The sequence below is a fragment of the Arachis hypogaea genome, chromosome 16 (genome assembly GCF_003086295.3).
Source record: "Arachis hypogaea cultivar Tifrunner chromosome 16, arahy.Tifrunner.gnm2.J5K5, whole genome shotgun sequence".
In the NCBI taxonomy this organism is placed as follows: domain Eukaryota; kingdom Viridiplantae; phylum Streptophyta; class Magnoliopsida; order Fabales; family Fabaceae; genus Arachis; species Arachis hypogaea.
In genome coordinates, this window is record NC_092051.1 from 114,083,240 (window position 1) to 114,099,291 (window position 16,052).

The 16,052-nt window shown below is 38.1% G+C and overlaps 1 non-coding gene across 1 annotated transcript; it reads left to right on the forward strand.

Moving 5' to 3' along the window:
- The first annotated feature begins 8,796 nt into the window (after window positions 1–8,796).
- Window positions 8,797–8,900, forward strand: LOC112760038 (small nucleolar RNA R71). The gene has a single exon (XR_003180496.1). It is a non-coding gene; the product is annotated as a small nucleolar RNA R71 (small nucleolar RNA).
- Window positions 8,901–16,052: the final 7,152 nt, after the last annotated feature.

Genomic DNA, 16,052 nt, shown 5'->3' on the forward strand with positions numbered 1-16,052 from the left:
GCTCAGCTTTTGAGGAGGAAAGTACTTGGCTAAGAAAGCCGTGACCAGCTTATCCCAAGAGTTCAGCCTATCTTTGGGTTGAGAATCCAACTATAATCTAGCTCTGTCTCTTACAGCAAAAGGGAAAAGCATGAGCCTGTAGACTTCAGGATCTACTCCATTAGTCTTAACAGTATCACATATCTGCAAGAATTCAGTTAAGAACTGAAAAGGATCTTCAGATGGAAGTCCATGAAACTTGCAGTTCTGCTGCATCAGAGAAACTAATTGAGGTTTCAGCTCAAAGTTGTTTGCTCCAATGGCAGGAATGGAGATGCTTCTTCCATGTAAATTGGAATTAGGTGCAGTAAAGTCACCAAGCATCTTCCTTACATTATTATTATTTTCGGCTTCCATCTCCTCTTCCTGTTCGAAAATTTCTGAAAGGTTATCTCTGGATTGTTGTAATTTAGCTTCTCTTAATTTTCTCTTCAGAGTCCTTTCAGGTTCTGGATCTGCTTCCACAAGAATGTTCTTATCCTAGCTCCTGCTCATATGACAAAGAAGAAGGCACAGAAAAATAATAATAATAATAGAGATCCTTTATACCACAGTATAGGGATCTCTGTGTGAGTAGAAGAAGAGGGGGAGATAAGGAATGTAATATAATGGAAGAAACACAACTGTGAGGATGGTAGAGATGTGAGATGAGATGTTAGGATATGAATGAATAAATAGAGTAAGATGGGGGAGGGAAAATTTTCGAAAATTATTTTGAAAAAGAGTTAGTGATTTTTGAAAATAGTTTTTGAAAAATGTTTAGTATTTTTTTCGAAAATTTTTGGAATCAAAAATAAAAATAAAAATAATTAGTTAATTAAAAAGAAATTTTTGAAAAAGGGGGAGATATTTTCGAAAATTAGAAAGAGAGAATTAGTTAGGTGGTTTTGAAAAAGTTAAGAAACAAACAAAAAGTTAGTTAGTTAGTTGAAACAAATTTTGAAAAGATAAGAAGTTAGGAAGTTAGAAAAGATATTTTGAAAAGATATTTTTGAAAAAGATAAGATAAGAAGATATTTTTGAAAAGATATGATAGGAATTAGTTTTTGAAAAAGATTTGATTTTTAAAATCACAATTAATGACTTGATTCATAAGAAATCACAAGATATGATTCTAGAACTTAAAGTTTGAAACTTTCTTAACAAGCAAGTAACAAACTTCAAATTTTTGAATCAAAACATTAATTGTTTATGTTATTTTCGAAAATTTGGTATAAAAATAGGAAAAAGATTTTTGAAAAATAATTTTTTTTGAATTTTCGAAAATAACTAAGAATTTTGAAAAAGATTTTGAAAAAGATAAGATTTTCAAATTGAAAATTTGATTTGACTCATAAGAAACAACTTGATTTTAAAAATTTTTGAAAAGGTCAACTCAAATTTTCGAATTTGATGAGAGAAAAATGGAAAGATATTTTTTTTATTTTTGAATTTTTATGATGAGAGAGAAAAACACTAAAAAGATGCAATGCATGAAATTTTTAGATCAAAACATGTGATGCATGCAAGAATGCTATGAATGTCAAGATGAACACCAAGAACACTTTGAATGTCAAGATGAACATCATAGACACAATTTTAAAAAATTTTTAATGCAAAGAAAACATGCAATACACCAAACTTAGAATTCTTTAATGCTTAGACACTAAGAATTCAAGAATGCATATGATAAACATGAAAAGACACAAAACAAAAAATCATCAAGATCAAACAAGAAGACTTACCAAGAACAACTTGAAGATCTTGAAGAACACTATGAATGCATGATATTTTCGAAAAAAATGCAGGATGCATATGCAAGTGACACCAAACTTATGATATGACTCAAGACTCAAACAAGAAACACAAAATATTTTTTTGATTTTTATGATTTTCTAAATTTTTTTGGATTTTTTTCGAAAATTATATGAAAAAGAAAAAATAAGGATTCCAAAATTTTTAATATGAATTCCAGGAATCTTGCCATATTAGTCTAAAGCTTCAGTCCAGGAATTAGACATGACTCACTAGCCAGCCAAGCTTTCAATGAAAGCTCCGGTCCAAAACACTAGACATGGCCAATGGCCAGCCAAGCTTCAGCATGTAATTCAGACATGACACGCCTGACATACTCATTCCCAAAGGAATAGGACATGGCTTTACAGCCAGCCAGGCTTCAACATGCTTCATGAAACACTAGAATTCATTCTTAAAAATTTTGAATAAAATTTTTGAAAACATTTTTTTTTTTTTCGAAAACAGATGAGAAAATTTTAGAAATATTTTTGAAAAATTTTTGAAAACAAAACATAAAGAAAATTACCTAATCTGAGTAACAAGATGAACCGTTAGTTGTCCAAACTCGAACAATTCCCGGCAACGGCGCCAAAAACTTGGTGCACGAAATTGTGATGTCCAGGCTCAAACTATTCCTGGCACGTGAGCAACTTGGTACGCGTAATCGTGATTACACATTCATACTTTGTCACAACTTTGATACAACTAACCAGCAAGTGCACTGGGTCGTCTGATGCACATAAACTAGTTATGCTACGATTTAGGAAATTGCACGATCGGCAAAATTCCTTCCGGCAAGTGCACCGGTTATCGTCAAGTAAAAACTCACAATAGAGTGAGGTCGAATCCCACAAGGATTGGTTGAGTGAGCAATTCGGATTAGAAGTGTGTTCTAGTTGAGCGGAATCAAGATTTGAGATGAGAATTGCGGAATGTAAAATTGGCGGGAAAAGTAAATGACAAGAAAATTAAATGGCGGAATCTTAAATTGCATGAATTAAAGAGCAGAATGTAAATTGCTGAAATTAAAAGGGAATGGGGGTGATTGCAAGAATTGAGTTGCAGAATGTAAAGAGAAAGTGGAAATCAGAAATGGGGAATTCATTGGGTTATAGGAGATATTGAGATCTCCGAATCAAAACATGTTTATCTCTTCCTCAACCAATGCGTTCATTGAATTTTGCTTGGCAATCTTATATGATTGGATCCCAATCCCTTGGCTCACCAATTCTCTCTAAAAACAAACAAATTCCCAATCCCTTGGTTTAAATGTTCATAAGAAGAGATGATGCTTGATCACTGATTATACCACACAATTTCATGAACCACAATTTGGTAGGATTACATGTCACAATATCCATCCAAACCCCAATCCAATTCACTGTGAGAAAGCCTCTCTAGCATGAATCCTCCATTCCTTTCCCAAGGCTCCGAAGGATTCCAAGTATGAGTAGTTTCTTTCCCAAGACAACTACTCAATGGAATTAGATCGAGAAGCTTTCTAACAAAATTCAAGAGAAAAGATTGAAGAAGAAGATAAACTATTATTGATTCATTGAATTACAATAGAGCTCCCTAACCCAATGAAAGGGGGTTTAGTGAATCATAGCTCTGAATTCAATTACAAAGAAAAGGAAAACTAGCTAAAAGTGAAGTAAAAGTTCCAAAGCGTCCCCTTTCTAACTTAAATTCTATCCTATTTATACACTTTCTATATTGAGCTTCAGTTGTGCTTCTTGGGCTTTGAGGCCTCTCCTTGCTTTCCTTTTGCCTTGGGTTTATGATCCATAATCTTGATGAGGTTGTTGATCCAAATTCTGTAACATTTCATTGAGCCAACTTAGTGATAATCAAATAATGACACATGACTCAATAAATTGAGATTTCAAACTCATCAATCCTTCAGGCCCAATCCATAAACCATGATATTCAATTGGGTTTCATACCAGAGTAAGTTTAAGTTATTGTTTGTGCTCAAAGAGTAACTTAAACCGCAAGATTATTGGCCCAGAAACCTTTTCCAAGAGTGGCGTTTAAGTTGCAGTTTAAGCTTAAACTGCAGCTTAAACGCCAGATACTTCCAGTGAGGCCTTTTGTAGAAGCACGTTTAAGCTTCAGTTTAAGGTTAAACTGAAGCTTAAACGTGGAAATGGAAGAAGGTAGCCCTGGAGAGTAATGTAGTCGAACACGTTTAAGCTTCAGTTTAAGGTTAAACTGAAGCTTAAACGTGGAAATAGGAAGGGCAGCCCTGGAGGTCGAACACGTTTAACCTCCAGTTTAAGGTTAAACTGGAGGTTAAACGTGGAAAAGGAAGGAGGCATCCTGGAGGTCGAACACGTTTAACCTCCAGTTTGAGGTCAAACTGGAGGTTAAACGTGGAAGCTTAGAATGGTAGCCCTGGAGGTGTAACACGTTTAACCTCCAGTTTGAGGTCAAACTGGAGGTTAAACGTGGAAGCTTAGAATGGTAGCCCTGGAGGTGTCGAACACGTTTAACCTCCAGTTTGAGGTCAAACTGGAGGTTAAACGTGGAAATGGAGAGAGCAACCCTGGAGGAGAGTTCTTGGTCGAACACGTTTAACCTCCAGTTTGAGGTCAAACTGGAGGTTAAACGTGGAAATGGAGAGAGCAACCCTGGAGGAGAGTTCTTGGTCGAACACGTTTAAGCTCCAGTTTGAGGTCAAACTGGAGCTTAAACGTGGAAATGGCTCCCTGGTGCTCTTCCCACTCCTGGCGTTTAACCTCCAGTTTGAGGTCAAACTGGAGGTTAAACGTGGAACTCCTCCCTGGATGGCATACTCATTCTGGCGTTTAACCTCCAGTTTGAGGTCAAACTGGAGGTTAAACTTCAATTCCAGCATTTCTTATCCTTCATGATTTTTGGCGTTTAAGCTCCAGTTTAGGCTTAAACTGGAACTTAAACTCCACATGTGATATTCAAGCTTCCTTTATTGATTTTGTTGCTTCCTTGCCTAGCCTCTTCTTCCCTGAAATCATCCAAACAATTGCATCAAAGTCTTGCAAAATTTCATGAGAAATCTTCCATTCATAGCATTCAAGTAATATAACTAAAAACTCATGGAATTTGCATCAAAATCATACTGTTTGGATGGTTCATTGCTTTGTTACTCTTTTAACCCTTCTTGGTTACTTAAAGCTCAAGAAAATGCATAAAACAACTAAAACTAACAGAAAAATGCTAGTGAAACTAGCCTATGATGCCCTGGCATCACAACACCAAACTTAATACTTGCTTGTCCCTAAGCAAGTCCTGAATTATTTGAGAAGAAAGTATGAAACAGAAAGCAATTACATTGGCTATATTAGCAAGCATTTGAAGTTCATCAGAAGGGTTTTATGCAGAAAGTTGCAGCATCACTTTTTCATACTTATCAGGTAAGATTATCACTTTTTCATTGCATCCATCAAACATTGCTATGGCCTCTTGTTATTCTTATGTCTTTGGCACTTTTCTCTTCTTTGTTTTCTTTTCTTTTTCTTAGAGCTCATTTGCTCCTTGTTAGCTTAGTGTCATGTGTTGCACAAGCCTTTGGCATTTTTTTTTTTCTCATCAGTGCACTACACATATCCACTTTAGGCATTTTAGTTCACATTTCTTCTTGAGACATTGGTGCCCAGCACCTCTTTGTGTGACTAAATGTTTTGTATTTAGGTTGCTCTTGATAATGGACTTTTGGTTGATAATCCCGGGTTAGTTAACCCAAGTTACCAAGTGTTGAAACACTCCTCAGAACCTATTCATCCAAGCATATCCTTAATACATAAACACCACAGGCATTTGTCTCAGAAGTTCAAACCATTGGTACCTAGCTTATTTTCTCAATTTTTTTGCTTTTTGGTTGCCCTTTGGCTTTTTCTTCTTCTTTTTCTTTCTTTTTCATGGCCAAAGACATTTATTCATTAAGATCCATAGACAATTTTCACTTTCTAAAAAATGATAATTCTACACTCTAATTCCAGTGATCTGACTAAACAATCAAGCATGCATACCACCACTTAATTCTACTTGATTTGTCACTAATTTAGCCAAGTTACTTTTGTTCAAATATTTCTTTTATTTTTGGAAACAGAACAAGCATGGCAAGCACTTGTTTAAGAAGGTGAAGTTATATCCAAACATCTAGGCATTCACTTTATTCAAGCAATAAACAGACAAATATACTAAAAACTTCACATTCCAGAAAGATTCAACAATTACAGTTTAAACCAGAACAATCATGCTTTTGTTTGCCCTTTTTAAAGAATTATCAAGGAACAACACCACCTTGTGAAATTCCTTGTTTTCTCCTTGTTGTCAGGAGACAGTTTGATTTCTCCTTCTTTTCCTAGTTGTTGCTTCATGCTTAAAGATCCTTGTTTCCTTTCCTGCAAAGAGTGATGAAGTTGCTTGCTTCTCAAGCACTTGAGTGGTTAGCTCAACTAAGTATGGGTAGGTGTCTGAGTCTTAAGTTGGTGTGTGAACACCAAACTTAGTCTCCTACTTGCTCCTCTGTTCTTTGAATCCTTGAGTTCTCTTTGGAATGAAGTTGCTACTAAGGATTTTAAGCATTTCTGTGATTGCTTAGAATGGTTGTTCCTTTCATATAATTCAAAGGTTGTTGTGTTCAGTTGATCTTTATGGTGGAACACCAAACTTAGAGTCACACATTCCCCTTTGAATTATTGATCCATGAATTCATTGTTTGGTGTGAAACACCAAACTTAATTCTTTGCAATGCACAGAAACTACTTCACCCTTTTTATTGAAACAAATAAAAGAAACAGCAACAAGGTATTACCTCAGGTTGGGTTGCCTCCCAACAAGCGCTTCTTTAACGTCACTAGCTTGACGGTTGTCCCTTGTTAGGGTGGATTGTAGTGCTTGACGTCTTCTCCTCTTACTATGAAGACGTCCCCACTTGATTCATTCATGACCTCTAAATGTTCCATAGAAAGAACTTTCCTGATTGTGAACACTTGAGGGAGCTGGGAAGGAATGGTTTTGCGGTCAGGTGGAATTTCCAGATAATGACTTGATATCACTTTATCTCCCGGAGAAAAACCTTCAGTGGGAATTTTCTTGTTTCTCCACCCTCTTGGCAATCTCCCTATCACTCTTCCCTTTCGCTTGAGGATTTCTTCATTGACCCTTATGTCAGGAGGATCCTTCTGATCTGTTTCCACTGATTCTTGTGGCTTTAACTCTTGCAGCTCTTGTTTGCCTTCCAAGAACTGTTTTAGAGTTTCAGCTGCTGGATTACTTTCCTCCAGACACAGATGGCTACTATCATCCTTAAGCTTTTCAGGTTCTGGTTCAGGCTCAGATGCAGTTTTGAAAACTTTGAAAATGAGCTGTTCATCATGTATTCTCAGAATTAGCTCTCCTTGTTCTACATCTATGAGCGCTCTAGTAGTGGCTAGAAATGGTCTGCCCAGAATTATAGGGTGTAAGTAGCTTTCCTCCATGTCCACAATGACAAAGTCTGTGGGGAAATAATAATCCCCCACTTTCACCAGCACATTTTCAACTACCCCTTCAGCTTGCTTCTGAGTTTTGTCAGCCAGTTGTATGATTACATCAGTGGATCTCACCTCATTCAGTTGTAGCCTCTTCATAAGAGTTAGAGGCATCACATTTATGCTAGCTCCTAGATCACAGAGTCCTCTGTCAATTTTTGTTTCCCCTATGATGCAAGGGATATGAAAACTTCCTGGGTCAGTTTTCTTAGAGAGTGTGTCCTTCTTGATGAGAGCACTGCATTCTTTGTTCATTGTTACCGTTTGTCCTCCCTTCAAAACTCTTTTCTTGCTTAACAATTCCTTTAAATACTTGATGTGTGTGGGCATTTGATGAAGAATCTCAAGAAAGGGAATATTGACATGAAGAGAGTTAAATGTCTCTAGAAACCTTGAATAGGTTTTCCTTTTTTCACCTCCTCCTATCCTCTCAGGAAATGGTGCTTTTGGTTGGTATATTTCCATCATGCCTTTTTGCAGTTCCTTGGCTTGCTCAGTTCCACCTTCCTGCTTAACTTCTTCCACACCTTCCTTCAAGATTTCTGGTTCCTGCTCTGAGGGCCTGATTCCTTCTTCTTCTGAGACTTCCTTCAATATGGTGATGGCCTTGCATTCTTCCCATCTTACTCTCTTTTGTTCCCCTTTAGGATTCTTTTCTGTGTCACTAGGGAACACTGCAGTTGATTTGGGTGTCTGTTGAGATAGCTCTCCTACTTGAGATTCCATCCTCTTGAGTTTTTCACCATGGTTTCTTAAGGTAGTTCTCACATCATCCATGAAGCTCTTCAATTCAATTATGTCTTGACTCATGGTTGCCATCATTCCTTCTATCCGGTTTAATTGATCTTGAAATTGTTGGTTCGGATTAGGTTGGGTATGTTGATTATTTTGGCCATGATATGATGGTTGGGGGTAAGTGTTTTGTGTGGCTTGGTATGATCTTTGGTTGGAGTTTTGGTATGTGGAATTGTTATGTTGGTTGTGGTTGTAAGGTTTGTGGTTTTGTGGTTGGGTTTGTTGGTTTCCCCACCCAAAGTTTGGGTGGTTTCTCCAGCCTGGGTTGTAAGTGTTGGAATGTGGATCATATGATTGCCTTTGTTGGTTTCCCACATAGTTAGCCTCATCCCAATCACCTCCTTCAATGCTTACTTCCTCTTGATCTTGTGTGTGTATTGCAGCCACTTGCTTTGTTTCTAATTGCCTGGTAAGCTCTGCTAGTTGCTTGGCAAACACCTTGTTTTGGGCTAGAATTGTATCAACATGGTTCAGCTCCATGACTCCCTTAGTGTTGTGCCTCTCTGATGCATAGTAGTACTCATTCTCAGCCACTGTCTCGATCACTTCAATGGCTTCTTCCACAGTCTTTTTCCTGTTCAATGAACCTCCTGATGAATGGTCTACAGCCTTCCTTGATTCATAAGAGAGCCCATCATAGAAGATGTGCAATTGCACCCAATCATGGAACATGTTTGGTGGGCATTTCCTTGTCAAGTCCTTGAATCTCTCCCATGCCTCGTAGAGAGTTTCACCATCTTGTTGTCTAAAAGTCTGAACCTCAGATCGAAGCCTATTGACCTTTTGTGGAGGGTAGAAACGTGCCAGAAACTTGCTTTCCACCTCATCCCATGTTGTTAGGCTCCCCCTTGGGAATGATTCCAGCCACTTAGCTGCTTTGTCCCTAAGTGAAAATGGGAACAAAAGCAGTTTATAGGCATCTTCCTGGACTCCATTGGACTTCACAGTGTCACAAATTCTCAGGAATTTTGTGAGATGTTGGTTTGGGTCTTCATTAGCACTTCCTCCAAAGGAACAATGATTCTCCACAAGTGATATTAGCTGTGGCTTGAGCTCAAAATTGTTGGCCTGAATGGGTGGTTTCTGGATGCTACTACCACAATTCCCAGAGGTTGGGTTTATGTATGAACTAAGAACCCTCCTCTCAGGAATGGCATCGTTTCCATCAGCTCTCTCATGGTTGTGAACTTCTCTATCCATGTTGAGATCTAAAGCTTCCTCAAAATTGTCCTCAGATTCTCCTTCAGATTCCTCTTCTCCCACTACTCTCTTCCCTCTTGCTTCCCTTCTAAGTCTATGAAGGGTCCTCTCTGGTTCGGTATATGGAGGAGTTGATGTCTCTCCTCTCCTACCTGTCATACAAGAACACAGCTCAAACACAAACAAGTGAAATACTCTTGGTTAATGGAAGAGTATGGTTAGATCAATTGAGGAATTAATTCAAACAGTTAGTGAGTCAGTGAGTTAGTTGCATGAATTTAAAGGCATAAAGAAGGAAAGCATGTAACCGAGTGCAGAAACTAAAATTCAACAAGTATCTTGAACAGAATTAACAAAGCAAGAGAAAATTGCTCAATCTAGTTAGCTTCCAATTTGAGAATTGTCAATCGAAAACCAATCCCCGGCAACGGCGCCATAAACTTGATGCACATAAACTAGTTATGCTACGATTTAGGAAATTGCACGATCGGCAAAATTCCTTCCGGCAAGTGCACCGGTTATCGTCAAGTAAAAACTCACAATAGAGTGAGGTCGAATCCCACAAGGATTGGTTGAGTGAGCAATTCGGATTAGAAGTGTGTTCTAGTTGAGCGGAATCAAGATTTGAGATGAGAATTGCGGAATGTAAAATTGGCGGGAAAAGTAAATGACAAGAAAATTAAATGGCGGAATCTTAAATTGCATGAATTAAAGAGCAGAATGTAAATTGCTGAAATTAAAAGGGAATGGGGGTGATTGCAAGAATTGAGTTGCAGAATGTAAAGAGAAAGTGGAAATCAGAAATGGGGAATTCATTGGGTTATAGGAGATATTGAGATCTCCGAATCAAAACATGTTTATCTCTTCCTCAACCAATGCGTTCATTGAATTTTGCTTGGCAATCTTATATGATTGGATCCCAATCCCTTGGCTCACCAATTCTCTCTAAAAACAAACAAATTCCCAATCCCTTGGTTTAAATGTTCATAAGAAGAGATGATGCTTGATCACTGATTATACCACACAATTTCATGAACCACAATTTGGTAGGATTACATGTCACAATATCCATCCAAACCCCAATCCAATTCACTGTGAGAAAGCCTCTCTAGCATGAATCCTCCATTCCTTTCCCAAGGCTCCGAAGGATTCCAAGTATGAGTAGTTTCTTTCCCAAGACAACTACTCAATGGAATTAGATCGAGAAGCTTTCTAACAAAATTCAAGAGAAAAGATTGAAGAAGAAGATAAACTATTATTGATTCATTGAATTACAATAGAGCTCCCTAACCCAATGAAAGGGGGTTTAGTGAATCATAGCTCTGAATTCAATTACAAAGAAAAGGAAAACTAGCTAAAAGTGAAGTAAAAGTTCCAAAGCGTCCCCTTTCTAACTTAAATTCTATCCTATTTATACACTTTCTATATTGAGCTTCAGTTGTGCTTCTTGGGCTTTGAGGCCTCTCCTTGCTTTCCTTTTGCCTTGGGTTTATGATCCATAATCTTGATGAGGTTGTTGATCCAAATTCTGTAACATTTCATTGAGCCAACTTAGTGATAATCAAATAATGACACATGACTCAATAAATTGAGATTTCAAACTCATCAATCCTTCAGGCCCAATCCATAAACCATGATATTCAATTGGGTTTCATACCAGAGTAAGTTTAAGTTATTGTTTGTGCTCAAAGAGTAACTTAAACCGCAAGATTATTGGCCCAGAAACCTTTTCCAAGAGTGGCGTTTAAGTTGCAGTTTAAGCTTAAACTGCAGCTTAAACGCCAGATACTTCCAGTGAGGCCTTTTGTAGAAGCACGTTTAAGCTTCAGTTTAAGGTTAAACTGAAGCTTAAACGTGGAAATGGAAGAAGGTAGCCCTGGAGAGTAATGTAGTCGAACACGTTTAAGCTTCAGTTTAAGGTTAAACTGAAGCTTAAACGTGGAAATAGGAAGGGCAGCCCTGGAGGTCGAACACGTTTAACCTCCAGTTTAAGGTTAAACTGGAGGTTAAACGTGGAAAAGGAAGGAGGCATCCTGGAGGTCGAACACGTTTAACCTCCAGTTTGAGGTCAAACTGGAGGTTAAACGTGGAAGCTTAGAATGGTAGCCCTGGAGGTGTAACACGTTTAACCTCCAGTTTGAGGTCAAACTGGAGGTTAAACGTGGAAGCTTAGAATGGTAGCCCTGGAGGTGTCGAACACGTTTAACCTCCAGTTTGAGGTCAAACTGGAGGTTAAACGTGGAAATGGAGAGAGCAACCCTGGAGGAGAGTTCTTGGTCGAACACGTTTAACCTCCAGTTTGAGGTCAAACTGGAGGTTAAACGTGGAAATGGAGAGAGCAACCCTGGAGGAGAGTTCTTAGTCGAACACGTTTAACCTCCAGTTTGAGGTCAAACTGGAGGTTAAACGTGGAAATGGAGAGAGCAACCCTGGAGGAGAGTTCTTGGTCGAACACGTTTAAGCTCCAGTTTGAGGTCAAACTGGAGCTTAAACGTGGAAATGGCTCCCTGGTGCTCTTCCCACTCCTGGCGTTTAACCTCCAGTTTGAGGTCAAACTGGAGGTTAAACGTGGAACTCCTCCCTGGATGGCATACTCATTCTGGCGTTTAACCTCCAGTTTGAGGTCAAACTGGAGGTTAAACTTCAATTCCAGCATTTCTTATCCTTCATGATTTTTGGCGTTTAAGCTCCAGTTTAGGCTTAAACTGGAACTTAAACTCCACATGTGATATTCAAGCTTCCTTTATTGATTTTGTTGCTTCCTTGCCTAGCCTCTTCTTCCCTGAAATCATCCAAACAATTGCATCAAAGTCTTGCAAAATTTCATGAGAAATCTTCCATTCATAGCATTCAAGTAATATAACTAAAAACTCATGGAATTTGCATCAAAATCATACTGTTTGGATGGTTCATTGCTTTGTTACTCTTTTAACCCTTCTTGGTTACTTAAAGCTCAAGAAAATGCATAAAACAACTAAAACTAACAGAAAAATGCTAGTGAAACTAGCCTATGATGCCCTGGCATCATCGTCCAAGTAATACCTTACGTGAGTAAGGGTCAAATCCCACGGAGATTGTTGGTATGAAGCAAGCTATGGTCACCTTGCAAATCTCAGTCAGGCGGATATAAAATAATCATGGAGTTTTCGAATAATAAATAATAGAATAGGGATAGAGATACTTATGTAAATCATTGGTAGGAATTTCAGATAAGCGAATGGAGATGCTTTTCGTTCCTCTGAACCTCTGCTTTCCTACTATCTTCATCCAATCAGTCTTACTCCTTTCCATGGCTGGCTTTATGTGATACATCACCACTGTCAATGGCTACTTTCGGTCATCTCGCGGGAAAATGATCCAATGCCTTGTCACGACACGGCTAATCGTCTGGAGGCATCACCCTTGTCAATGGCTTCATCTTATCCTCTCAGTGAATAATATGCTCACGCACCCTGTCACGGCACGGCTATTCATCTGTCGGTTCTCGATCATGCTGGAATAGGATTTACTATCCTTTTGCGTCTGTCACTAACGCCCTGCAATCGCGAGTTAGGAGCTCGTCACAGTCATTCAATCATTGAATCCTACTCGGAATACCACAGACAAGGTTTAGACCTTCCGGATTCTCTTGAATGCCGCCATCATTCTAGCTTACGCCACGAAGATTCCGGTTAGGAGATCTAAGAGATATTCATTCTAGCTTATTTCATGTAGAACGGAGGTGTTTGTCAGGCACATGTTCATAGGGGAGATGGTGATGAGCGTCACACATAATCATCACCTTCATCACGTTCTTGGGTGCGAATGGATATCTTAGAAGCGAAATAAGATGAATTGAATAGAAAACAGTAGTACTTTGCATTGATCTTTGACGAACAGCAGAGCTCCACACCTTAATCTATGGAGTGTAGAAACTCTATCGTTAAAAATACATAAGTGAAGGTCCAGGCATGGCCGAGATGGCCAGCCCCCTAAAACGTGATCAAAGGATCATAAGGTAATCCAAAGATGAACTATGGATTAAAACTGAGACCAAAGATGCCTAATACAATAGTAAAAGGTCCTATTTATAATAAACTAGCTACTAGGGTTTACATGAGTAAGTAATTGATGCATAAATCTACTTCCGGGGCCCACCTGGTGTGTGCTTGGGCTGGGCTTTAAGTGTTGCACGTGTAGAGGTCTTCCTTGGAGTTGAACGCCAGCTTTTGTGCCAGTTTGGGCGTTCAACTCTGGTTTTGGCTCCTTTTCTGGCGCTGGACGCCAGATTTGGGTAGAAAGCTGGCGTTGAACGCCAGTTTACGTCGTCTATTCTTGGCCAAAGTATGGACTATTATACATTTCTGGAAAGCCCTGGATGTCTACTTTCCAACGCAATTAGAAGCGCGCCATTTCGAGTTCTGTAGCTCCAGAAAATCCACTTTGAGTGCAGGGAGGTCAGAATCCAACAGCATCAGCAGTCCTTCTTCAACCTCTGAATCAGATTTTTGCTCAAGTCCCTCAATTTCAGCCAGAAAATATCTGAAATCACAGAAAAACATACAAACTCATAGTAAAGTCCAGAAATGTGAATTTAACATAAAAACTAAAGAAAACATCCCTAAAAGTAGCTAAATCCTACTAAAAACATACTAAAAACAATGCCAAAAAGCGTATAAATTATCCGCTCATCACTGGCTTTTAACGCCAGTTTGGGCCATCAAATCTCGGGCAAAGTATGGACTATTATATATTTTTGGAAATCCCAAGATGTCTACTTTCCAACGCAATTAAGAGTGCGCCAATTGGGCTTCTGTAGCTCCAGAAAATTTATTTCGAGTGCAGGAGGGTTAGAATCTAACAGCATCTGCAGTCCTTTCTCAGCTTCTGAATCAAATTTTTGCTCAGGTCCCTCAATTTCAACCAGAAAATACCTGAAATTACAGAAAAATACACAAACTCATAGTAAAGCCCAGAAATGTGAACTTTGAATAAAAACTAATAAAAATATAATAAAAAGTAACTAAAATATACTAAAAACTACCTAAAAATAATGTCAAAAAGGGTATAAATTATCCGCTCATCAACTATTATATATTGCTGGAAATTCCTAGATGTTAGCCTTCCATAGGCGTTGAGAACGCTCTATTTAGATATCTGTAGCTCCAGATGTAAAACCCGGTTAATTAATGACTAATTAACCCGTAAATTAAAATATATTCTAGAAAATGGGAAATGTGATTTTCATGGAATTTGGCCTAAGATTGGGTCAAACGGGCCAAACCGGTTGAACCGGGCCCATATTGAGCCCAAGGCCCAACATATATATTGACCCAACTTAAGCAATCAGCCACTCAACCCCTCCCTTTTGGTGAAACACGCTGAGCTTCAAAGGAGAAACACCAAACCCTAACCCAATTTCACTTTTAACTTCAAATCCTCATAACTTTTGATCCGGAGCTCTGATTGACGAGCCATTTGCGGCTATGTGTCGAGCTCGTCGAGCTCTTCAATTCTATCTAAATAAAATTGTAAGTGAATCGCTTTTGCTTAGCTCCATTTCTGCTGGTATATTAATTTTGGATTTAAGGTTTGAGGAACTCAATTCCTTAATGATTTTCATGTTTTAGGGGTCCACTAGACTTGTTTCCTTGTGGTATTGCTCAAGGATCAGTGGGTAAAGATAAGAGATCTCAAACCCTAATGAAATTTCTGAATTTAGGCATTTGGGTATTGAGTTGTTGTGTTTGGATGTGATAATTGTGGTTTAGGTAGTGTGTATGTGAATGTTGATGCTTGTTGAAGCTTGTTGATGATTTTGGAAGCTTGGAAGTAGAGTTTCAAGCTGAAAATCTGACCTTGAGGGTGTTGGAACCTTGAAAATTGAGAAAAAAGTGAAATTGGAAGTGTTTCAAATTGAGCAGAGAATCGGCCAAGGTATGGTTTCGGTTTCCTGTATCTAAAATGTAATGTGATTGTGAAAACTTAGGCTAGTGACCCATATGATAGGAATTGAATTTGTGATGATGGTTGATTGGTTGTTGGAATTGTTGTATGATTATGTGATTATTGGTTTTGTAGGGTGTAAATGATGTTTTGTTGTTGGTGCTTGTGAATTGTATATGATGATGATGATTGGTATGCTGATTTGAAGTTAAGATTAGGCTTGATATGGATATTTGATATTGTATATTGAATATTAAATATTGTGGAATTGGAAGTATTGGGTTAGAATTTGATGAAAATGGGGAATTGGTAAGGTGATGAATGTGTATTGTATATTGTTGTACTTGAAATATTGAGTTTGAGATTGATTAAAGTGAATAAATTTAGTAGGTTGTAGATTATATGAGAAAGTTGGAATGTAGTTGAGGTTGATTCGATAAAGTGTTGGTTGAATTAAAAGAGGTTTGAGAAGAGTTTGTTTTGAAAATGAATTTGGAAGTGTAGGTTTTGGAAATTGGAAGTTTATGAACTTTGGTAAAAATGAAATTTTGATGAACTTCAACGAATCATATCTCGAGCTATTGTTTTCAGAATTGGATGCTTTTTACATCAAATGAAAGATAATTTCACAAGATTTAAAATGGTTTAAATTTAGTTGAAATCTAAATTTTGTGGAAGGAGATTTGATCGTTGAAAGTTGGAGCCTGAAATCTGAGTTCTGTGAATTCTGCAAAATTTGTGGTTTCTGGTTTGTGTGCGCACGCACACCCTGTATTTTTAAACCTGTGCGCACGCACACTC